Genomic DNA, 22,518 nt, shown 5'->3' on the forward strand with positions numbered 1-22,518 from the left:
TCTTCACCATGGAAAAGAAGTGGGGAAGGATGGAGGACAGGAAGGGAGGGCAAAGAAAGGAAGTAGCAGGGATGAGGGGAGGGTAAAATCTCAGGGAGGGCAAATCCAGACATCAAACATCAGACAAAGCTGCAGTTGTCCCAAGTTCACACTCTCCCTCGACTCAGAAGCTCAGCATCTTTTCTGCTAAGACCTCCCCTATGCTCCCTCCCTGAAGTAAAGACAAAGAGTCTGAAGGTCAAACCATGGAGGCCAGACTCCAGTGAGAGCGTAATGAGCCAGAGTAGTAATCAGCCCCTAATGGGAACGCCAGTAGCAGTACCGACACCCTGTCAAACAAGACTGCCGAAGGACTGGAGTTCTCTCATGGAAATCCAGAGAAGCCAGGAGCCCTGTGCTGTCTGAGTCACACCAACACCCAGAGTCCTCGAGCAAATGCAGATATCCCAGAGCACACCAGGACAATCCTCACCAAACACAAGAGCCATCTAGGTTTGGCAAGGGCTGGGGACAGGTGTCAAGATGACTGAAGGCTTTTCTGAAGTGATAAGTATCTGCCTCCCACCGGGCCTAGTTAGACATTTAAAATGGAAATAATGGGGCATTTCCCACCCACTTACTGGCTAATGGTCCCACTAATCACCAGGTCTCCCTGAAGGGCCCATGTGATCAGCTCAGACCTGACCCAGGGCTTCAAAAAATCCACACATCTCTAGACACTTCCTGTAAAAAAGACTTTGCAACAAGTGGATTGGGAAGGGAGGGAATGAAGGGATGGATTTGAACAAATATGCCTTACATGCATCTATATAAATTCTCAAACAATAATAAAAGATATTAAAAAGAAAACACCTGTGGTTGGTTATTTGGCTCAGTGGTAGAGCGCTTGCCTAGCAAGCACAAGGCCTGGGTTCAATCCCCAGCTCAGAAAGAAAAGAAAAGAAAAAGAAAACACTTCATTCAAGGCCCACTATCTCCTTTGGTCAGCATTTTGCTCCAGGCTGGTGAGATGCTCAACAGGTCAAGGCCCTTGCTGCCAGGCCTGAGGACCTGAGGTCCACACATGTGCAGTGGCAAGCTCACACACACTTATTAATTAGTAAACTAATGAATGAACTAATTAATTAAAGTAAATTATCATTTCTTAATAAATAAAACGTTATAAAGCTGCCGCTTGCATGAAAAGGTCTGCATTATTAGCTGACCCCTGACCCGTTCTCTCTCAGGCTCACCAAAGAGAGGACCATGTGGGACTATCACCAACCTGTGCTTAGCACCTGACAGAATCCTGAGTGTATCTGTCTGAGGAATGAAGGGCACCCTGGGCATGCAAAACACCACACAAGTGCAAGACAGAAGAGTGCCTCAGTGCACGTATGCAAAACCAAAGTTCAGATGAGTTCACGAGAAACTATGAAATAACACACAGCCCGCATGGTCAAACCTGAGCTTTCCCAGAATTAAAATTTGCCTGATTCTACCTAGCGTTTCCCCAGAAAATCAGCAACCGCTTCTTGTCTCGTTCTCGTCCTTTCTCCTCTATCTCTACTTTGTTTAATAATAATTTTAAGAAATCCTAACTATTGGAGAAACACCCGTTTATCAAACATGAATAAACAGGTGTCTCTTGTTAAACAAGATGGTTTTAATCTTTCTTGGTACATTTAGACCTATTTGGGTGAGTTTTGTTGTTTTGTTTTTGTTTTTGTTTTCAACTTAATGCACACTGTGGCATCATGGAACAAAGGATTGGGGGGAAACACTGCAGGTTTGGGGTTTGCCCTTGAGAAGCCCCTACAGAGTCAGGCAGAGCACACTCTGGCTGTCGTCTCCTTTGTTCTGAGAGGAAAGAAGGGAGCTCTCTGTGGTGATCACAAATACCTGTTTCTCTTTTATCTACTTGTCCCCAGATCCACTCTCCATGCCTTCCATGCCAATATCCTGCTCTGGAATTAAATAAATAAATACATACGTGTGTGTGGTTGCATAAGCATGGGAGGTCAGAGGTCAACCTTAGCTGTCCTCCTCAGTCACTGGCTCAACTTTCTTCAGTGGTTGAGTCTACACACCTGGGAAGAGGAGACTGTAGCTGCTTGTTTTCTAATACTAATTGGGTTCCCCAAATTAGTTTGCAGGAGAAAGTCTGCATGTAGCTTATGGGAACCTGCCTGCAGTTAATTCTGATTGGTGAATAAAGATGCTAGCTGCCCGATAGCTGGGAAGGAGAGAGAGAGAGAGAGAGAGAGAGAGAGAGAGAGAGAGGGAGGGAGAGACAGAGAGACAGAGAGACAGAGAGACAGAGAGACAGAGAGAGAGAGGGAGGGAGAGAGAGAGAGACAGGGACAGAGAGAGAGAGAGGGAGGGAGGGAGAGAGAGAGACAAAGAGAGAGAGAGAGAGAGGGAGAGAGAGACAGAGAGAGAGAGAGGGAGGGAGAGAGGGAGAGACAGAGAGAGAGAGGGAGGGAGAGAGAGGGAGGGAGGAAGAGAGAGAGAGACAAAGAGGGAGAGAGAGAGACAAAGAGAGAGAGAGAGAGAGAGAGACAGAGACAGAGACAGAGACAGAGACAGAGACAGGATTCCCGGGCTTGGGTCCTCGAGCAAGCAGGACAGAGAGGTCACCATGCCTTAGGGGAGTGTGGAGGAGGGGAGACAGAGGCTGCCATGGAAGGGAAATAACATGCAGAAGGGCAGAGCTGCCGTATAAAAGGGCTAATAGATCATGGCCCAGAGGGCTGCACCTTGGATTCAAGAAGAGCCAAGATGAAGCATAGAAATTAGTAAATAGTAACTTGGAGTTATTGCTGGGAGGTGGATTCTAACAGCATGGACGGTAGGCAGCTGCCCAGCTATGGGCTGCTGTAGATATAGAGGTTGGACGTGTTTCTTTCATTCGGGAACAGAAACCATTGAGGTGAGTAACCCCGCGTCGGGATTTATTATTATTATTATTATTATTATTATTATTATTATTATTATTATTATTATTATTTTACTACAGGGGACCTCAGCTGAGGATTTTCCTCCATTGCATTTGCCTGTGGACAGATCTGTGAGGCAACTTTTGGAATAATGATTGGCTTGTGGAGGTCCACTGTGGATGGCGCCACCTCTGGGTGGGCGGTCCTGGTTACAGAAGAAAGCACGTTGACCCAGCAATGAGGAACATGCCAGTAAGCGGTTGTTCCTCCACGGCCTCTGCTTCAGCTGCTGCCTTCAAGTCTCTGCGTTGAGTTCCTGCCCTGACTTTCTTCCTGATGGGCACTGATCAAGCTGAAGTCAACCCTTTCCTCCCTGAGATAGTTCACACAGTATTTCCTCAGAGCAAAGAGAAGGAACTGAGACAGGTCCACCCTGTCTTGCTTTGTTTTCTTGCAACAAAGTTTCACACTTACACCCCAAACATACCAGTCGAGCTGGTGGACTAGAGAGTATCGGGGATGCATCTGTCCACCTCTCTGGTACCAGGATTCCAGGCCACCATGTCTGACTTTTATTTTTTAACTTGGGTACTAGGGACTGAACTCAGACCCTCATACTTTCATGGCAAACACTTTACTGGCTAAGCCAGCGCCTTAGCCCAAGAACCCCACCTCAGGACCTTTGAAAGCCATTCCTGTGTCAGACCACAGTCTCTCTGTAAGGCACACGTTCCTTCCAGGAAAATTCGATGTGGGTTCAATTTCTAATCAGAAGACAGGAAGCCACGTGAGCTATGAAGGATTTTGTATTGTTCAATAGGGCGGCATTTTGCATTTGTAAAATGTGAAGTTTCTGGAAGAAACCTTATCTACCGTATGCTCCACAAAAAAAGGAAATACGTGTAGTCCATGAAGTATAACTTAACATCCACAGTAATCGTGAAGTAGGCAGGTACGGATATCATCTGTGTTGTGTGGTCCTGAGAAAGGTCAGATATTTGGCAGAAAATTATCAAACATTTAACGGTGAGAGACAGAGATAAAAGAATGTAACTTTAAAATTATATTGACTTCACTATTCTTTGGGCAGAAATATTATAAATAATATTCCATTGTCCTTCCTGGTGAGTGTGTTTTAATTGTTGTATCACATCCACCTCCTGGGACATTGGCCCTTATTTGAGTGTGTGTTTGCTAATTGCTAAGGAGGGCCTGGGGAGGGGCTGGCAAAGTGGGGTTCCGATAGGACAGAAGATGAGTTCAAATGAGGCTCGCAATAATTCTGGCCTGAGAAGGGCAAACACAATAAATATATCTGCTGGGAATGTGTCTGGTCACAGTATTATAAAACCCATCAGTATACCTTAATCCCAAGGGTGTGATTTACTTGGGAAGATACACCAAAGCACACACAGCATCAGTTCACCAGCCCAGCCGTCCCACAGTACTCTTGGCTCATCCATCTTTCTCATCTTTCTGCCCTCAGTGATTGGCTATAATGTAGTCTCAAGATGGCGGCTACATCCCCAGAGAACACATCACACTCCTCCACAGCAGAACTCCAACCCTGGATGGGAGGAAGAGGAATAGAGATGAAACTGCCTTGGATCACTCCCTATTTGTGACAGGCAGAAATACATCTTTCCTCAGAAGATTTTTGGTGTGTCTCAGTGAGTCTTCTGATGCACCTCAACACCAGTGACATGCACAGAACAAAGCTAGCATGACTGATTCAAGCTAATCAGGATGCCCTCCGTGGATTAAAGGATAGAAAGTCAGTTATACTAATATCCAAATGAAACTGGCTATTTGAAGTGAAAATTTTGGTGTATTTAAAAACATAGAAATATTATAAGAGTATGTTTTTGTTTTAATCCAGGCTGTGGGTATGGGAATGCTTCCGATTGTCAACAATGGCTGACTATGATTTGCCTCGTGCTCTGGCAGGGGCGTGACTTTGCCAGCAGCAGATAGATTTTGCACGTGTGTAACATTTGGGATGCTGGAGACTTTTCAGAGAACATATAAATGCTAGAGCCCCAGAGGTGGGCTGCTGTTGGTTGCAGTTTGTTAAATAGTCACGCCCAAAGAAGAAACTAAACATCCTGACAATGAAGATCAAACTTGCCCCGCAAGGAACTCGATGCCCCTAATCAACAGGAGGTCGTCTAATGGTGATAGAACCCCTTTCCCTCTCTCCTCTTTTCTCTCCTGTCTAGTGTTAGGGGGTTGAATGTGAAAGAAAGGAGAACCTACAAAGTAGCCAAAGGACAGCTACAGCTATTGAATGAAGGTCCATCATCAGCCACAAAGTATAAGGCGTGTGTATCACGTAACAACAGAGATAATTTTAGGAAACCGGCCAGTTGGTTGCCACTGTGATTTAAATGGAATTTAGCAGCTTGGCAAAGAGGTATCTTCCCTTCCCAGTCATTTGGGGACATGCTACAATTCAAGGGGATATCCTTGTTTGTTCCATATGTCTCAGTCTCTCTCTCATTCCTCACACTCTGGTGTCTGAAGTGGAAATTTTTGGTTGTCCTGTGACGCAGACTCATGTGGGGTTTGGTTAAAGCGAGTCACGTGATATTGGGAGAGATTATGAGTATGACTCAGTAGACACTGATGAGGTGCTTGCATTGTCTGCCCTGCAATCCCTCCTTGGTCTTGATTCTCACTGACCTTCACTTTATTGAGGTGTGGAAAGAGCTCCTGGTGTTCCAGCTGGTTCTGGTCACTCCTGCTGACTAGTGCCAGTTTGGTGGAGGCCTGACTGTTTCTGCTAGATTGTGCTACCAGTGCTGACTTGTGTTTGGTGACATTTTTTTTTCAACTGGTCTATTGGTATCCTGACATTACTGGATTGGACTGCCCGTGTCCTGACAGCTCAGATGGGATTTGCCCCAAAGAACTACTTCTAAACAGGTCCACATCCACTTGCCCTACTCATCATCTTTTGCCCCTACCTTTGGTCAGTGCTAGAAGGGGGCTCTAAGCATTTGAGAACTCTTGTTAAAATAGGTTAGAAAAAAATCTTAGTCTACATGTATCCCCATATAATGAAGGGGTGTCAGACTCGTTTCCATTACAACTTCTTTTCCCTTGCATCTGTTTCTGCAGCTATCTCCTCTTTAAAGAAAGTGCTCTGGGTGTTTTCTGAGGAAAATTCATTATATGCATGGATGTTTAATAACATGTTTTCCCATTTGTGTGTATACATATATGTATATATGCTATGCGTGTATGTTTTCAATGTGTGCAGCATGCAGGCCAGAGGATCAATTTACCTTGGTTTGACCCATGGTCTCTCTGTGGCCTGAATCTCAGCAGTACAGGCCAGAGGGCTGGCAATAAATCCCAGGAATTCTCCAACTCCTGGTACAAGAACTTATACCCTTGCTTAGATTTTTACCTTGTGTCCAGTCCCTCAGGTTTCACCCCAAACTGACTCCCTCATCCCAAGCAGTGTGTTTGAAAAGGAAACATTAAGGAACTATTAGGACTAATGGACCGAGTGATTTAAGGACCATAAGGGCATTACACTCAAAGAGTGGGAATTCAGAGCATTGAGATGAGAATTTTAAAAGGAAACATGTGACAGCTTTTAAAACCTTCAGGACAACCCAGAGCCTATTAGGGAAAGCTGAAAACTGTGTCTTCACTCACTCAAGACAAGAATCAACAGAAACCCAAGCTTGTTTCAGCTTATTTCCTATGAAACTGCATAAGCTTGTTTCTTATTTAAGAGGCATAAGGCCTTTTCCCTCTGATGCTGTCCCTACTACACCAAATGAAGCAGGGACCGGCCCCTACAGCTGTGGGTTTGTGTGTGGACCAGTACCAGATTGTCTCTCATCCCTGTCCACCCAAATGTCATATTTGCACTTCCAATTTACCAAGTGACAGGAATGGCTGGCTATCACTTCTGAAGATAACTAGGAACGTGCAAGGTCAAGAGAAGAATGCATTGATTTTCATCCTGAAATTGATTAAAATAACATTCTCATTTCCTATTTCGTTAGATGGGAAAGCCTTGTGCAGACCGGGCCCTATTGGACAATAGAACAAGAATTGCACTAAGACCAGTATTATCTTGAAAAACATCTACATGAGATTGGTCTCCAAGACAAGTGGTGTGTGTGTGTGTGTGTGTGTGTGTGTGTGTGTGTGTGTGTGTGTGTGTGTACATAAACTCATGTTTCTGTATGTGCATGCATGTAGAGCTCAGAGTACAATTTTGGGTGCCATTCATCTTTGATATAGTTTTATTTAGTCAGGAAGACACATACATTCTACAACACATATGTAGAGACCAAGGGACATGTTGTAGGATTCAGTCCCATCTTCAACCTGGTAAGTCTTGGGGATTGAACTCAGATCCTCAGGCTTGGTGGTAAGTGCCCTTGCATGCTGATCTATCTTTCCAGTGCCTGTCTTGGTTTTTGAGGTAGGCTTTTCTCACTGGGATCTGGGAACTGCTACCTGTGATGGTTTGGGCGAGTGTGTGCCTGTATGCCTGCGTGTGTGTGTATGCATGTATGTTCAGCTCAGAGAGTGGCAGCTTTATAGGGTATGGCCCTGTTGGAATGGATGTGGCCTTGTTGGAGTTAGTGTGTTACTGTGGGTGTGTCCTTTAAGACCCTCATCCTAGCTACCTGAAATCCAGTATTCTCCTAGCAGCCCTCAGATGAAGATGTAGAACTCTCAGCTCCTTCTGAACTATGCCTGCCTGGATGCTGCCATGTTCCCACCTTGATGGTAATGGACTGAACCTCTGAACCTGTAAGCCAAGCCCAATTAAATGTTGTTTTTATAAGAGTCACCTTGGTTATGGTGTCCGTTCATAGCAGTATAACCCTAAGTAAAACATTGACTATGGGGTGGCCAGTGAACTTCAGAGGTCCCCAGGTCTCTGTCTCCCTGAATCTGGGGTCAGAGTGAATGCTACCACTTTAGACTTGTAAGTTGGCTCTGGGGATCCAAGCTCAGGTCTCCATGCATGTACTGCAAGCAGTTTACCTACTGACCTATATCCTTTAGCTAACAAATGGGTTTAAAAGGAGATAAAGGTAGATCCCAGGTGCCTGACATCAGGGAAGCTGAGCTCAGGTGCACACTAGGGCAGCTGTTGCAGGGTGAGTGACATGGTACAGGGGACATTAGGGCCAAGGAGACATAACAGGGGCATTCTTGGGACTTACATTGCCTGTGCTGCCTCCACACAGAAGCCTGATGATGTCGGTGCAAGCTGGAGGAGAGCCTTCTCCATCGGTAGAGGTTGCTGTGATCTAAATGTCTCTCCTATCCCAACCCTAGGAAGATGTCACCTAAGATGACATCATTGGGAAGCAGCACTTTGGAGGGTGTGACTTCAGTCACAAAGATGGACTCCTCCTCTGTGTTATTGGTGCACCTATGTTTAAAAAGAACCCCCAGAGAGCTTGCTGGACCTTCTCAGCCCAGGAAGATATAGGCAGAACGCACCATCTATAAGCCAGGTAGCAGGCTTCAGTAAATTTGCCAAGGCTCTGATCTTGGACTTGAATCCTCATTATCAGCCATCTAGTCTCTGAGTCTGTAGTGACAGCAACCTGGATAGTTCCTGGGTGAGGCAGGGATCAGCCAGTAGAGGGGTGAACATACAATGTGCTTCTTGACTTCTAATGAGAACAGAATGCAGATGAATGCTTCAAGGCTAAGCAATAGGAGTGGCACGGCTTGGTTAATCTTGGGCCCAAAATATAAAGCAAACAAGAAAAATAAATTGTATGAGGGAATTGGCAGACATGATCACTAATCTTGTTTGCTGACTTGAGTGGCTCTGAATTCAATGAAAATGCACGCATCTTGGCACTCTTGTGAGGGATTTTCTGATCAGGTTATTTGAATCAGGAAAATTTGCCATAAGAGTGGGTGGGATCTTATGGTTGCAACCCAGATTTAAGAATGTGAAAGAAGGAGGCTTTGATTTTTGTCTGCCTGCCTTCACAGTCACTGGTAAGTTCATCTTTCGTGTGGCTGGTGTATTCCCTTGCTAATATATGAACCACCTTTTCTGATATCTCATTGTATACTGAAGACCAACGCCTACAGAAAACTCACGTGCCTTCAGCACCAGGTGAAGATACCTGAGACATCAAGCATCATAGATTTAGCAACCAAAGGGCTTCTCAGTACCCTTGCATGAGACAGCCATCGTTAGATTATCCAGACAGTGTCCTGTAAGCCAAATTACCTTCTAATGTGTTTGGTGGTTTGAATAGGAGTTTGCCACCATAGACTCATGTGTTTGAATGCTTCACCCATGAGGAGTGATACTATTAGGAGATGTGGCCTTGTTGGAGTAGTTGTGACTTTGTTGGAGTGGGTGTGGCCTTGTTGGAGTGGGTGTTTCCTTGTTGGAGTAGGTGTGGCATTGTTGGAGTGAGTGTGGCCTTGTTGGTTTAGTTGTGGCACTGTTTGAGAGGGTGTGGCCTTTTTGGAGTGAGTGTGGTCATGTTGGAGTGGGTGTGGCCTTGTTGGAGAGGGTGTGGCCTTGTTGGAGTGGGGGTGGCCTTGTTGGAGTAGGTGTGACTTTGTTGGAAGAAATGTGTCACTGTGGTGGCTTTGCTTTGAGATTTGTATATACTCAAACTATGCTCAGTGGTACAGACAATCACTTTCTGTGGTCTATGCATCAAGAACTTTGGGCTCCTCAAGCACCAAGTCTGCCTGGATGCTCCCATGATTCCTGCCATGATGATAATGGACTGAACCTCTGAAATTTTAAGCTAGCTGCAATGGAATCTTGTAATTTATAAGAGTTACCTTGGCTGCTGTGCCTGCAGCCATGAGCATGCTCAGGCTACAGAAGAGGTTTGCATCTAATGTCCTCCACTGTGCTAAAAAGAAGGTCCAGTTGGACACCAATGAGACCAATAAAATGCCAACTCCCGTCAGCTGATCAGGAAGCTGATTGAAATTGGCCTGATCATCTGGAAGCCTGTAACTGTCCATTCTCAGGCTCGCTGCCAGAAAAACACTTTGAAGGGCAGGCACATGGTCATAGGGAAGAGAAAGGGTACTGCTAACACTTGGGTGCCTGAGAGGGTGACCTGGATGAGAAGGGTGAGGATCCTGCACCAGCTTCTCAAGAGATCCTGGGAATCTAAGAATATTGGCCACCACATGTATCACAGCCTGTACCTGAAGGTCAAAAGGAATTTATTCAAAAACCAATGGATTCTTATGGAGCAGATCCACAAACTGAAGGCAGAGGAGGCCCGCAAGAAGCTACTGGCTGACCAGGCTGAGACACACAGGTCTAAGAACAAGGAAGCACAAAAACGCATGCGAGGAGCACCTCCAGGCCAAGAAGGAGGAGATCATCAAGACGGTATCCAAGGAGGAAGAGACCAAGAAATAAAGTTTCCTTCACGTCTGTGCATAGTGACCTCACTGTGGCACCACATGATCATTCATTAAAATAAAACAAGCCTTAAAATAAAAAGGGTTACCTTGTCTGTGGAATCTGTTCACAGCTATGGAAATCTAACTAAGACAATGGGTAATCATTCTGCCATTTCTGTTTCTCTGGAAACCCTAATACAACAGCGCTCTAGAGAGAGGTACAAGTATCAACCAAACAGCATAAATTCCAGTTTACTTTTCTGGTGAATATGAAGTTGTTGTGTTTTTTCTTTTTTTTAAAAAAAACAAATTTGTTGATTTTTTGGTTTTTTTGGGGGATGTTGTTTCTGCTGCTGTTGTTGTTGTTGTTGTTGTTAAAGAAGAAACACATCAAACCTCTTCATCCCTTACTAGCTGGCAAAGCCCACATCAGCTAAAGTGATTAAGGCATTAGGAATGTGTGTACACAAAAACAGAAAGTTATTCCTGTCAAGTTCAGATGAGAGACAACATCGGCCATGTGGGCTAGCCTAGAGCCTCAAACATTTAACACAGACAAATCAAGACACATTGTCAGCAGCCTGTCGGCCCATCAGAGACTAGGGCCTGCGTGTTGTGTTGTTATTTTCTTTTATGAATTTTTGCAGCCACCCTGCTCATTAATCGTATTTATAATGTTAACTTTGGAACTTTTTTTTTTTGCTCATCAAATATTTCATTAATGAACTGTCAGCTCACCACCACCCCCCATCTCCATTGTAATGACTTTCAAATTAAGTTCATCTGGACCACGGGGGTTTTTAGAACCCTATGATTACAGAAAACACGGGGAAAAGAACCCCTTTCATTGTATTTGAAGAAAGACATATTCATTCACCTGTCGCCTTCCCCCAGTGCTGACTTTTCGCATGCTCAATGCTGAGACCTCTGCTTCATGGGCACCATCAGAGCCATGAGATGAACACTTCCAAATCAGGAGGCATTATACTGACATGACCATACGGTTCTCCCTCACCTACAGCCACTGATTCCAAATTCCTGGTGTCATTCCTCCCCTTAAAAGAGAGCTGTTGGGATCCACGCTCTGCATCACCCATGCCCATAATCCAGAGCTCATACCTTTTAAAAATCAGATGTGTTTATATTATCAAATGTGTGAATGTTATGGCTAAAAGGAACTGTGTGCACCACGTGCCTGCCTGATGTCTTAAGAGGCCAAGAGAGGGCATTAGATCTCCTGAAACTGGCTAACAGTTCAACTGTGAGCCATCATATGGATGCTGGGAATAGAACCTGGGTCCTCTGCAAGAGTAACACGTGTTCTTCGTGGCTGAGCCATCTCTCTAAACCCCAGAATCTGTGCCCTGTCCCTTGAGATGCTTTGCTACTCTACAAAACCACATGGAAGACTTGGTGTCCGTCCTCGAGAATAGACTTCACCCTATCAATGAAGAGGATGCCATGGCTGGTGGTATTGTAGACACTAGGAGACTCTGAGGGAAAGTGACTTGTATAGGGGAGTCCTGTGAGAACCAAGACTGGAGGAGCACCCTGGACTGGATAGAGTTTGGGTTGGGCCATAGCAGAAGGTAAAAGAGTGATGGTGCCAAGGACATTAGAGCAGTCCCATGAAGTATCCAGTCTGGGGTCTTAGTTAGGTTTCCACTGTTGAGAAGAGACACCATGACCAAGGACAACATGTAATCGGGGCTGGCTTACAGGTTTAGAGGGTCAGTCCATTATCATCAAGGCAGAGGGCTTGGCAGTGTGCAGACAGACATGGTGCTGGAGAAGGAGCTGAGAGTTCTACATCTTCATCTAAAAAAATCCAGGAGCAGACTGTCTCCCTCATGGCTGGGAGAAGGATTTCAAGAACTCACCCCCACAGGGACACACCTCCTCCAAGATGCCAACCTCCTAATAGTGCCATTTCTTGGGCAGTGTATATTCAAACCACCACAGGGTCTCTTCACATATATGATAATTACACCATTGTTTTAAAGTCTTGCTTAAAGACTCATGATGTTTGTGTTAAGAATATTCGTTGGGTCTGGGTGGCTCCAAAACCTCAAGAACATGAAGTCCTGTGTCTCCCTGAAGTATGAAATTGGCATGTGTGCATATCCCCTCCCATCCTCTGCAATATCATGTTAAGTGTATGCAGCTCCAATGTGCAGCCTGTAGGTGCCGGTATGTGTGAGTTCTTGAGTCGCACACTCAACAGAATCAGGCTTGAGCCTTCTGTAGTTTTATTTATGGCTGGAACTCTGGCCTAGAAGGATGGGCAAGTAAATAAGAAATACCCAATTTAATAAAGATGGAATAAAAAAGACACTCCTTCTGGAAGAGGAGAATGTATGATTTCTTTTCAGGATCTGTGGGAGGACTTTGGACACCTGGGCAAATGTGGAATGACCTATAGATCCTTGGAAATATTTGCATAGTTACAGAAACTCCTGGAAAAGTGGAAGATCCAAGATCTCTATGGCAAGAGAGGAAGGATTATGTGAACCTGGAATGTGTGGGGGAATTACCTGTCCAAGTTTGTCAGTAGAAGAGTCAGCAGAAGGAGGCCCAGGCACAGTGTGATCTTCTTTGAATCTTTCCCTGTTCTCTCCAGTACTGTGTTTTGTAGATGTTGCAGTCACTCTGGCTACCAACTCGTCAAAGTCCACATGTTCTTCAAACCCAGTAGACATAACCCGTTTTTTTTTTTTGTTGTTGTTGTTTTTTGATCTTTTTTCTTGTTTTTTTTTTTGTTTTGTTTTTTTGTTTTTTTTTTTTTTTTTGTTTTTCACCTTCCCAAGAATAGGCACTAAAGATGAGGCCACTCTTTTTCTAGTAGCAGGATGTAAAGAGATACTCTGATATCCCTGGTCCTTAGCATCGAGATGTATTAAAAAAAATTAAAACACTTGTTTTATGTGTTCCCACCAGACCTGGTATTTACAATATGTGTCAAAGAATCCAGATTCACCCCTAGTTAAATACTTCTTTAGTTGTATTAATACGTAGCCCGTGGAATCTTATATTTCCAATTACTCCTTCCCATCCGCTCTATTTTTCTGTCTATTTTATATTTACTTCAGATGTGAACATATATTGCTATTGTTTCATGTTACAGAGCAATTATGACTGAAAATGTTAATTTTAGTCTTGTTTTAATTACTCTGTTCCTCATGCACTGATTTCTGTGTATGGATATGAATTTCTCACACATTATTTAATCTCCTTAAATGATACTTCTGTAACATTCTTTTTCAAAGTCTACTTTTTAATTTTTAATTATCTCTGTGTGTCTCGGTGTGTGTGTGTGTCTGTGTATGTGTGTGTATGTGTGAGTGTGTGTGTGTGTGTGTGTGTGTGTGTGTGAGTACACATATGAGCACGATGTCCAAGAAAGCCAGTAGGGGGAAGTAGATACCCTGGAGCTGAAATAATAAAGTGGTTGTGGGTCATGAGACATGGGAGCCTGAATCAAAACTCAGTTCTTCTGTAAAAGCAGTTTGCATTCTTAATTAATATGTAGTGACTGTGGCACTCTTTTAACATCTCTTCAATTAGTCCAGTTGGTTAGCAATTCCATGAGATGTTGTCTGGTAAAAAAAAAAAAAAAAAAAAAAAAAAAAAAAACTTTTTAAAATTTTTATCTTTAATAGGCACTTTTTTTTCTTCTGAGCACAGAATTGGACCTTTAGAGTTACTTATTTCGAAAGTGAACTTGTGACACCCTGCCTGTTTTGCAGTGGGAGTGATTTCCAGTGTACACACAACTGTACCTTCTGTTTTGATTCTCTGTCCTTTTCCTTGTTTTTTTTTCTCTCAAGCTTTTCCACTATCAAGTTCTTTATTATATAAATATATGATCATATTACTTATGTATCCCTCCAAGCTCAGCTTTTAACTCTCATGAACACTAAAGTCTGTGTCTGGCTATATTCTGAGTTCAGCACCTAGGACAGCTTCCGGGTCTCAGCAACATTAACTGTTTGTTAAACAAAGGGGCTTTTTATTCTTATTTTACAGATGAGATGCCTCAGGCAGAGAAAGCTTATTGTAACGGAACACACTGGGATTCCTAACATGGTTTCTGAGAGACTTAATGAGTTGAATACAGAACAGGAGAGCCTAAGGTTTCTTAGGGTTGTTTCTTAGGGTCTCAGCCACAGAGGATGAAAGGTAACACGTTCAGTATGGTGAGAACAGCTCAGATTTAGGTTACTACAACTCAGTCTGGATCCACTCACATCAGCCCCTCCCCGGATGTGTGGCTTGCCTGGAAGAGTGTTAAGACAATTGTACATTGAATCCTGTTCTGACATGCAAGCATAAAAGTTGAGGACAAATAATCTTTCTATTATTATAGCTATAATATTTTATTTTTCTTGTGTTTATTATATTTTATTGTATTTATTGTATTTTGTTGCACTTTATGTCTGAGACAATATTTTACAATGTAGCTTTTGCTGGCCTGGAAGTTGTTTTGTAGACCAAGCTGATTAGAAGAGAATCTTTAAAAAAAAGTCTGATTGATCTAATATATATGGTTTAAACCTCTATTGAGATTATTTAGAAAATATCAGGTATCCATTCTCTGTAATTAATTGCTTATCTCATATGATAAAGAAACAATAAAATTTTATTCTAGTCAAAATAATTCTCTATAATTTTAATATCTAAAGATACAGAAGAACATTAACTTAATGTGGAATATTAGATCAGCTGAATTACAAGTTCATTTATTTAAGAATAACCAGAATCATTGAGATGTTTCTGGAACATAATATAGGAACAAAAAACAAAGCATTGAATAAATAGTGGCAGAAGAAGAGGGTCATTTTGTTAAATGTAGCTTACCTTCAGATCCACTTTTTTTTTTCTTTTATTTGGTAAAAATTCAATTTAAATACTCCTCTTCAGTGTTTTTCATCCTGTCATTGACTCTATTTTCAAAACTCTATCCCATAACTAGCATGATTATTAAGTTTAAAACAAAGAATTTGGCGTGTGTCAATCACTTTCTGCGTTTCCTAATTTTTGGTTTATTCTGTACCCAATGACCATTTTGTTTTGAAGTCAGGAAGAATTTCTGGCTCATCTGATGAAAATTTTCTGAAAGCATATATCATTCATAGTTGTAAAATGTAGTGCATATGTTTAATAGTACTAGATATTATAGTTAAAAATCATCTGAATAAGGAATTTTTCCATGAATATCAAAGCACGCTAAACTACTAAAGAGAAAACATAGAAGAGCTGGATTTTATTAAATTTTTTTACTCTTCTAGAGTTTGTAACTTTACAAAATATGAGCAAATCACTTATTTCTGTGAAATTCACATTCATGAGCTATTTTATTCTAGTCAAATTGCTGTGCCAGCTCCCAAAAAGTTGGATTAAATGCTAATTGCAATCCAAAATGTTTGCAGTAAGTGGGCAAATTATTTGTCCGCATGTACTAAGCAAGCATGTAATGTAAGCATAGGTTTGCTCATATTGACATAAGAACTACCAGATATAATGTGAAAAAATACATCTATTAAGGTAAATTTTTTGTTATATAACAGCTATTAATTCATGGTCTAAGTAATGTCTTAAATCACCAAACCTTGATCAGTAAATAGGAATTTCTAGTGAGTTAGAGGTTCTCTCAAGCATCTTCAAGTAAATTGATCTAAAATATATTCCTTTAAAATTCTCCTAAATACACTTATCATGAAATATTCCACATCACAGTAAACAACTCCAACATATTTTATTTGCTCAAAACAAGACATTTTCTTTCTTCGGGCCCTCTCCATAATAAGTCTACTACCAAACACATAAATTTCCAACATAGCTGTCTGATATGAATCTTTTTCTTTATCACTGACACTACTTCCAGATTGACTTCAAAAACATCCTTCAAATCATTCTGTGTATCATTCCATAATACATAAGTAACCAGAGTCCATTAGTATGTACATAGAGAGTTAAACAAACTTATTCAAAACTATTCAATGATTTCTTAAACATTTTCCATAAATAAAAATGTACATCTCTCATATTGTTTCTGTAAGCCCATATGTGATATCTAAGCTTCAGCTTTATTTGGTCCTCTCTTCCATTACTTAATCTATACAAACTACTTTTCACATATTCTTTTTCAATATGCAAGCTCTTTTCCTTTTATTGACCTTATATTTATAGTAATATTGCCCAAAATATAGCTCAATTATTTTTCATCTAATTTAACTTAGCTGTTACTTCCTTAGGACAATCTCCATGACCTTATTTCTAAGATAGATTCTTCAATTATTTCCATACAATCAATTCAAACACACTGATTTATGCATTCATCTTTCTTTTTTCTTATATCATAATGTAAATTTTATAAGAGGAAGATCACAATACCTTTCATTATTTCGGAATCTATACCACTATTATGGAGCCTGGTACATTAATGGAGACTTATCGTTTATTACATGATTCAGTAAGCTGTAAAAATAAACTTTATACTGTTCTTCGTTTTAATGAATATGCATTCCATGCATTGGTTAAACCATCAGTAAGCATTTATGTGAGTTCTTCAATATATTACAATTCAATGACCTAGATGACATTGTGTAAATATTTGTATTTGTCAATGATAGTCTATTTCATATTCAACAAAAATGCTTAGTTGAGTGAGCAATTATCTCAGTTAAGAATAAATTTGACATGAAAGAAAAAGATGCCTAATTTTAATTGATAACACTCATGTAAAAATGCCAGGTGCCAATCATTTGTGGTCCCATCTCTGAAAATACAAAGAGATGATCATTCCTAGGGGCTTACTGGTCACGGAGTCAAATTTCATTTGTGAGCTCTTTCAGTGAAAGATTAAAAAGCAAGAGGACCCAATGCTGTGTTTACAGAGCTGAACCTTTACCTCATCTCTCTCTCCCCATATCCCACCAGGAAATGGCTGGACTTCCAGGAGTGATGACACACCCAAATTCACAAGAGACACTACCAATTTTCAGGGGGAACTGCCTGGAGCCCTCAGAACCCAGGAACAGTCTGTTACAGGACACTTCTTGTTTCTTTCTATTCCTTGTCACTGACCTGATCCACAGCTCTTGGTACACAAGATCCTTCAGGAGAGAGCTAGTGTCCCTGGAGTCCTGACACATAGGCTTACAGAAGGATCAATCCATAATCAGAGTCAGTAAAACCAGCCAACCCGAGAGATAACGAGATGGTGAGAGGGACGTATAATAGCCTAAGCCATATAAACCAAGGTTACATGACATCATCAGAACGCAGTTCTCACACAAGGCTAGGATACCTTCAACACAACAGAAAAGAAAAAGAAATGTTTGTACTTCAAATCACTTAACATGATGATGTTAAAGGATTTTAAGAAAGACATAAATAATTCCATCAAAGAAATAGAGGACAACAGATGTAAAGAGATAGAAGGGGAAAGAAAATTATCATTGGAGGCAGATGGAGGAAGGATGCTATGTGGGAGAGGGGAGTTAAATGGAAAAACAGGAGAGGAGGATAAGATGAGGGAATAGACAGGAGAGAAGCAAAGAGGACCAGGAGAATGAGTATAGAAAGAAAGAACTTTGGAGGATGGGGGTAATCTCAAGAAAGTCCCAGATACTAAGGATGCAACAGATTCTCTGGACCCAACAGTGATGACATTAGCCAACATCAATAACAACAGTGAAACTGAACCTGAAGATACCACCTGGAGTAGATAGACATGACTACAATGTAAGGATGGGACCACTCACCCATCTCTTATTAAATCAGAGATATCCCTGCCTAGTTGAAATGCAGAGGTAAATATGGAGCAGAGGCTGTAAGAAAGGTCATCCAGAGATCTGCAGACATCAAAATGGACACTGTTGCTGATGCTGAGATGTGCTTGCAAACAGGAGTCTGGTATGGCTGTCCTCTGAGAGTTTCTGCCAGCACCTGACTGATACAGATGCAGATATTCACAGCCAACCATTGATATGAGCCTACATATCCAAATGGAAGATGTAGGGGAAGGGATGATGGAGCCAAGGGAGACTGTAATTAACAACAATATCAATTAACCAGACCCCCTCAGTGCTCCCATGGCCCTAACCACCAACCATAGATTATACATGGTCTGGTACCCTAAATATGTAGCAGAGGACTTCCTCATCTCACATCAGTGGAAGGGGAAGCACTTGCTCCTTTGCATGCTTGATGTCCAAGAGAAGAGTGATTCTAGAGGGGTGAGGAAAGAATGAATGGGGCTTGGAGAGTCACGACCTTAGAGACAAAGAGGAGGAATATGTGGAGGTGGGGTTTATGGAAAGGGGGTAATATTCGAAATATAAACAAATACAAGGGTTAATAATACTACTAATATAGGAGTGGTATTTTCCAAACATTACTTACTGCACAGGTAAACGTGGAACATATATTTTTGCCTAGATGCATATTTCTTCCTAACGTACCTGATATCTTGTTCCTCTGAGGAGTGTAGCCTTAGTTCTTCCTCTTCATTCAAAAAACGCATAACACTTAACTCATTTCTCCGAGCAAAGGTGATTGTAGATATGTCTGTAAAAGGCAGGAGGCATTTGTACAACCTAATTGGGGGTCACCAAAAGAATTATTCACAAGGAAAGCTTGTAACACAAAGAGTTTGTGTTAAATAAACTTACCAGTATTGAAAGCATCGCAGAACTTCTGGCCAGGCAACTGCATACATGTGTATTCATCAAGACAAGACACAGGAGCAGGCCACAGAACTGAAAAAGAGTAATCAATGCTTGTGAGCCACCATGTTGGTGCCAGGGTCTGAACTCAGGTCCTCTGCAAGAGCAGTAATGGTTCTCAACTACCAAGACACATCTCCAGTCACATACAATCATTGTTTATACAACCTCCCAAACACAGCACCACTTGATGTGTGTAAACAGGCATACTAGAATTGCTGTGTGATTTATTTGAGTTAATGTTCAGTCAGGATAATACAAATGCTCTTGTATTCATAAATTTTGTCATAGCCGTTTACCTTAGGAGGTTCTCTTCATTCTCAGCTTTGGTGTTTACTTACATCTTCAAGAGAGGAACTGCCCTGACAGCCTACACCTGACTCCCTCCCCCTTTGCAGCTATGTCTGCCTTTCTTCACTAAGTTAAACACCACCTCAGACTCTACTCTTTCATTTTGTTCAGTGTAGTAGACTCTCCAAAACCATAAAATGGAATTCCAGATGCCATTTCTGTTTGTTTTTCTGTGTTTTACTTTGTTTGCTTTTAGTTGCTTTTTCCCACTTCCACTGGTTTGAACTTGTGTCCCATTCAGTGGCAAGTACTTAATTCAGCCACCATTTTGAGAGGGCTTTGGGTGGAGTGTGATAAAAGGAAAATTACTGGAGAGAACTCACTGGGATTTTGACAATAAATACAAAGTGTTTATTGACTTGGTTTTTGAGTTACACAGAACACTGGACGGCACTGATTCGAACTAAAACTTCACATCTGACAATTTGCTCAGAGGAAAAAAAAGCCTTAAAACAAAACTGATCCAACAAAATAACCCCTAAGTTGTAATGATTGACCCTCTATAAAGAGAAACTTTAATTTTTTTTAAAAGATGATTTTGATGATTTGTTTAAAATTTTCATTTACTTATATAATGAGTTTAGTCATTTCCTTTCTGTATTTCCATTCCCAACTCCCCTCCCTCAATCCCCTCCCTCATTCTCCCATCCCGTCCTTCAGTTCTCCCTTGCTTCCTCCATCCTCCTCCTCCGTAAACGCCTTGGTCAACCCCTTCTATCACACCATTCCCTCTCCAATTGTCACCTATATTCTGAATAAGTCCCCCCTCCTATTTCATGTCTACTTTCTGCGTGTAATCCCTAAGTTTAATTAATTACATGATTACGGAGGAATTTGACAGAACAACTTATCTATGGGTATAGGAATGAAGAAGGTAGTGAAGCAAAATTTTCAGGTTTCTTTGGAGACTCAACTGTGTCATGGATATTGATCTGGAAACTGTCTTAGGAGAGGATATTTTGCTGAGAAAAAATACATGGTGTTTCTGGTAGCTGCCCGGGAAAAGGGCATGTGATGTTTAGAAAGGGTACGAATATAATCCTGGACAACAGTGGGCAACACCGTGGCATTGGCTTGCCTTGCTACTCTTCGCTGATGCTCAAAGGACTTTGATGACTCTGGTCTTCATTGACCATGCTGTGGCATTGGTTCACTTTTCCTTCTTCACTGACCATTGTTTGTCATGAATTTGTAGAGAGAAAAGCACCAGAGAACTTCTTGTGGTGACATTGCGGTGGCTTCTTGTTGCCTCCTGGAACCCAGGCCAATTGGAAGAGCTCAGCAATTTCTTCTGGGTTGAACTGTCCTTGGTGATTCGTGAATGGTGTTTGCAAGTAGATCGACCTACCTCTGCTGATTCATGTCAACTGAACTGATATCCTGTGATGAAGATTGAAATCACCCCAGAGAACTATTTCGAAGCAGGTCCACATCGTCCTTTGTTTGCCCTATTGTCCTTTCCTTTCCACTACCTCTGGTGGGTGGTGGGCTAGAGGAAGGTTAAAGGTTTTAAAAACTCTTACTAAAGTAGGTCTTGAAAAATCTAAGCCTGCAGGATAGAACACCTCCTCCAGTAAATGTTGATTGCCAAGGGAAGGGAGGGTCTTCATGGCCTCTCCCATCTGTGATGAAGTGTTGAGGGGCCCAGTCTTGTGCCCGTGACCATAGCCGCCATCAGTTTAAGAGTTCAATGACTAGGTCCAATCTAAAAGATATCCTTTTGCTGTCCCCTTCCCCATCTTCTGGTTCTTATATTCCTTCCACCCACTCTTTCATGATGTTCTCTGAGCTGTGGAGGAGAAGACTTAGCTGTCCTACTTCCACTTGAACAGTCCAACACCACTGATTCCCAGCACTTTGTCCAGCTGTCCGTCTCTGCCCATGGTAGTCAGAGGCTTCTTGTCTGATGAGAGCTGAGTGCAATGCTGATCTGTAGATACAAATATGGACGTTTGGAAGGAAGTTCGATAATGTATTTAGCATTCAGTTCTTTCATAGGGCCTATATTACCCTAACCATAGGTTCTTGACGACATTAAAGAACCTGGTGTGTATTCTCTCGTGTGGAATATGCCTTATATGCGATTGGAAATCCACAGGTTACTCCCATGATTGCGATGCCACTAACAAATTGGGGGCACATCTTGCCTGGCATTTTAGCTTGAATGGTTCACCCCCGAGTAAGGTTGTAGATGATTTTCTCCCCTGGAAGCCTACAAAGCACTTTTTTGAACCATGAAGGCTAGCCATTATAGAAGATGCTTCAACCTCAACTTCATATTGACCCTTCTGTGACCTGTGACCAAAAGGATTCAGTGTTCTCAGCAATAGGGTCTTACCGTCAAGTTCTGGAGGGCTACTAAGAACAATGTCAACAACCTGTAAAGTTGTGAGGGCTTTTGGGATCTCGCTGGTAGAGCAACTTTCAGGAAGACATCACACATCTGACACTGGGATTTTTGCTTAATTTTGGTTTTCTGTTGCTCTGATGAATACACTCACCAGAGCCAGCTTGGGAAGGGAAAACATTTCATCTTATCTGTTCCAGCCCGTCATCAAGGAAAACCAAGACAGGATTGTGAAACAGGAACTACAGAGACTGCTCACTGGCTTGCGTCTAAGCTCACCTTCAACTACCTTTACAGAGTCCAGACCCACCCGCATAGGGGGATGCTGCCCACAGTAGACCAGGCTCTCCAACATCAGTGAACAGTCAAGGAAATGCCACCTGGACATAGTCAAGGCCAATCTGATGGAGGAAGCTCCTCGAGGGAGGTTCTTTCCTCCAAGACTAGCCATCAAAGAAATCAATGTAAATAAAAAAAGAAAAGAAATCAATAACTTCAGGGGGAGCATGGCTTATCCATGGAGGGTGCCTCCATTGGAACTCAACAGTTGATCTTGTAGATATATTCTGTAACATGGTTTATAACCCCTCTCACCAAACCCCGTTCTAACCTAATCACCTAAGGGGAGATGGAGTGGAAAGTAAGTTTTAAAAAAATAATTGCAGCAAAAGGAGATGCTTCTTGGAAATAAAGCAAAAAAGGAAGCATTTCTGCATCCTAGATGCTTTCCTCGCATCATCTGTGCAAAGATAATGAAAACCGTTACGTTCCAGGTACAATAATT

General features: G+C 42.0%; 1 pseudogene; it reads left to right on the forward strand.

Annotated features, from left to right (window-relative positions):
• Positions 1-9,747: 9,747 nt before the first annotated feature.
• LOC134484253 (large ribosomal subunit protein eL19-like) lies at positions 9,748-10,323 on the forward strand (annotated as a pseudogene).
• Positions 10,324-22,518: the final 12,195 nt, after the last annotated feature.

This window comes from Rattus norvegicus, chromosome Y, assembly GCF_036323735.1.
Source record: "Rattus norvegicus strain BN/NHsdMcwi chromosome Y, GRCr8, whole genome shotgun sequence".
NCBI classification, from domain to species: Eukaryota; Metazoa; Chordata; class Mammalia; order Rodentia; family Muridae; genus Rattus; species Rattus norvegicus.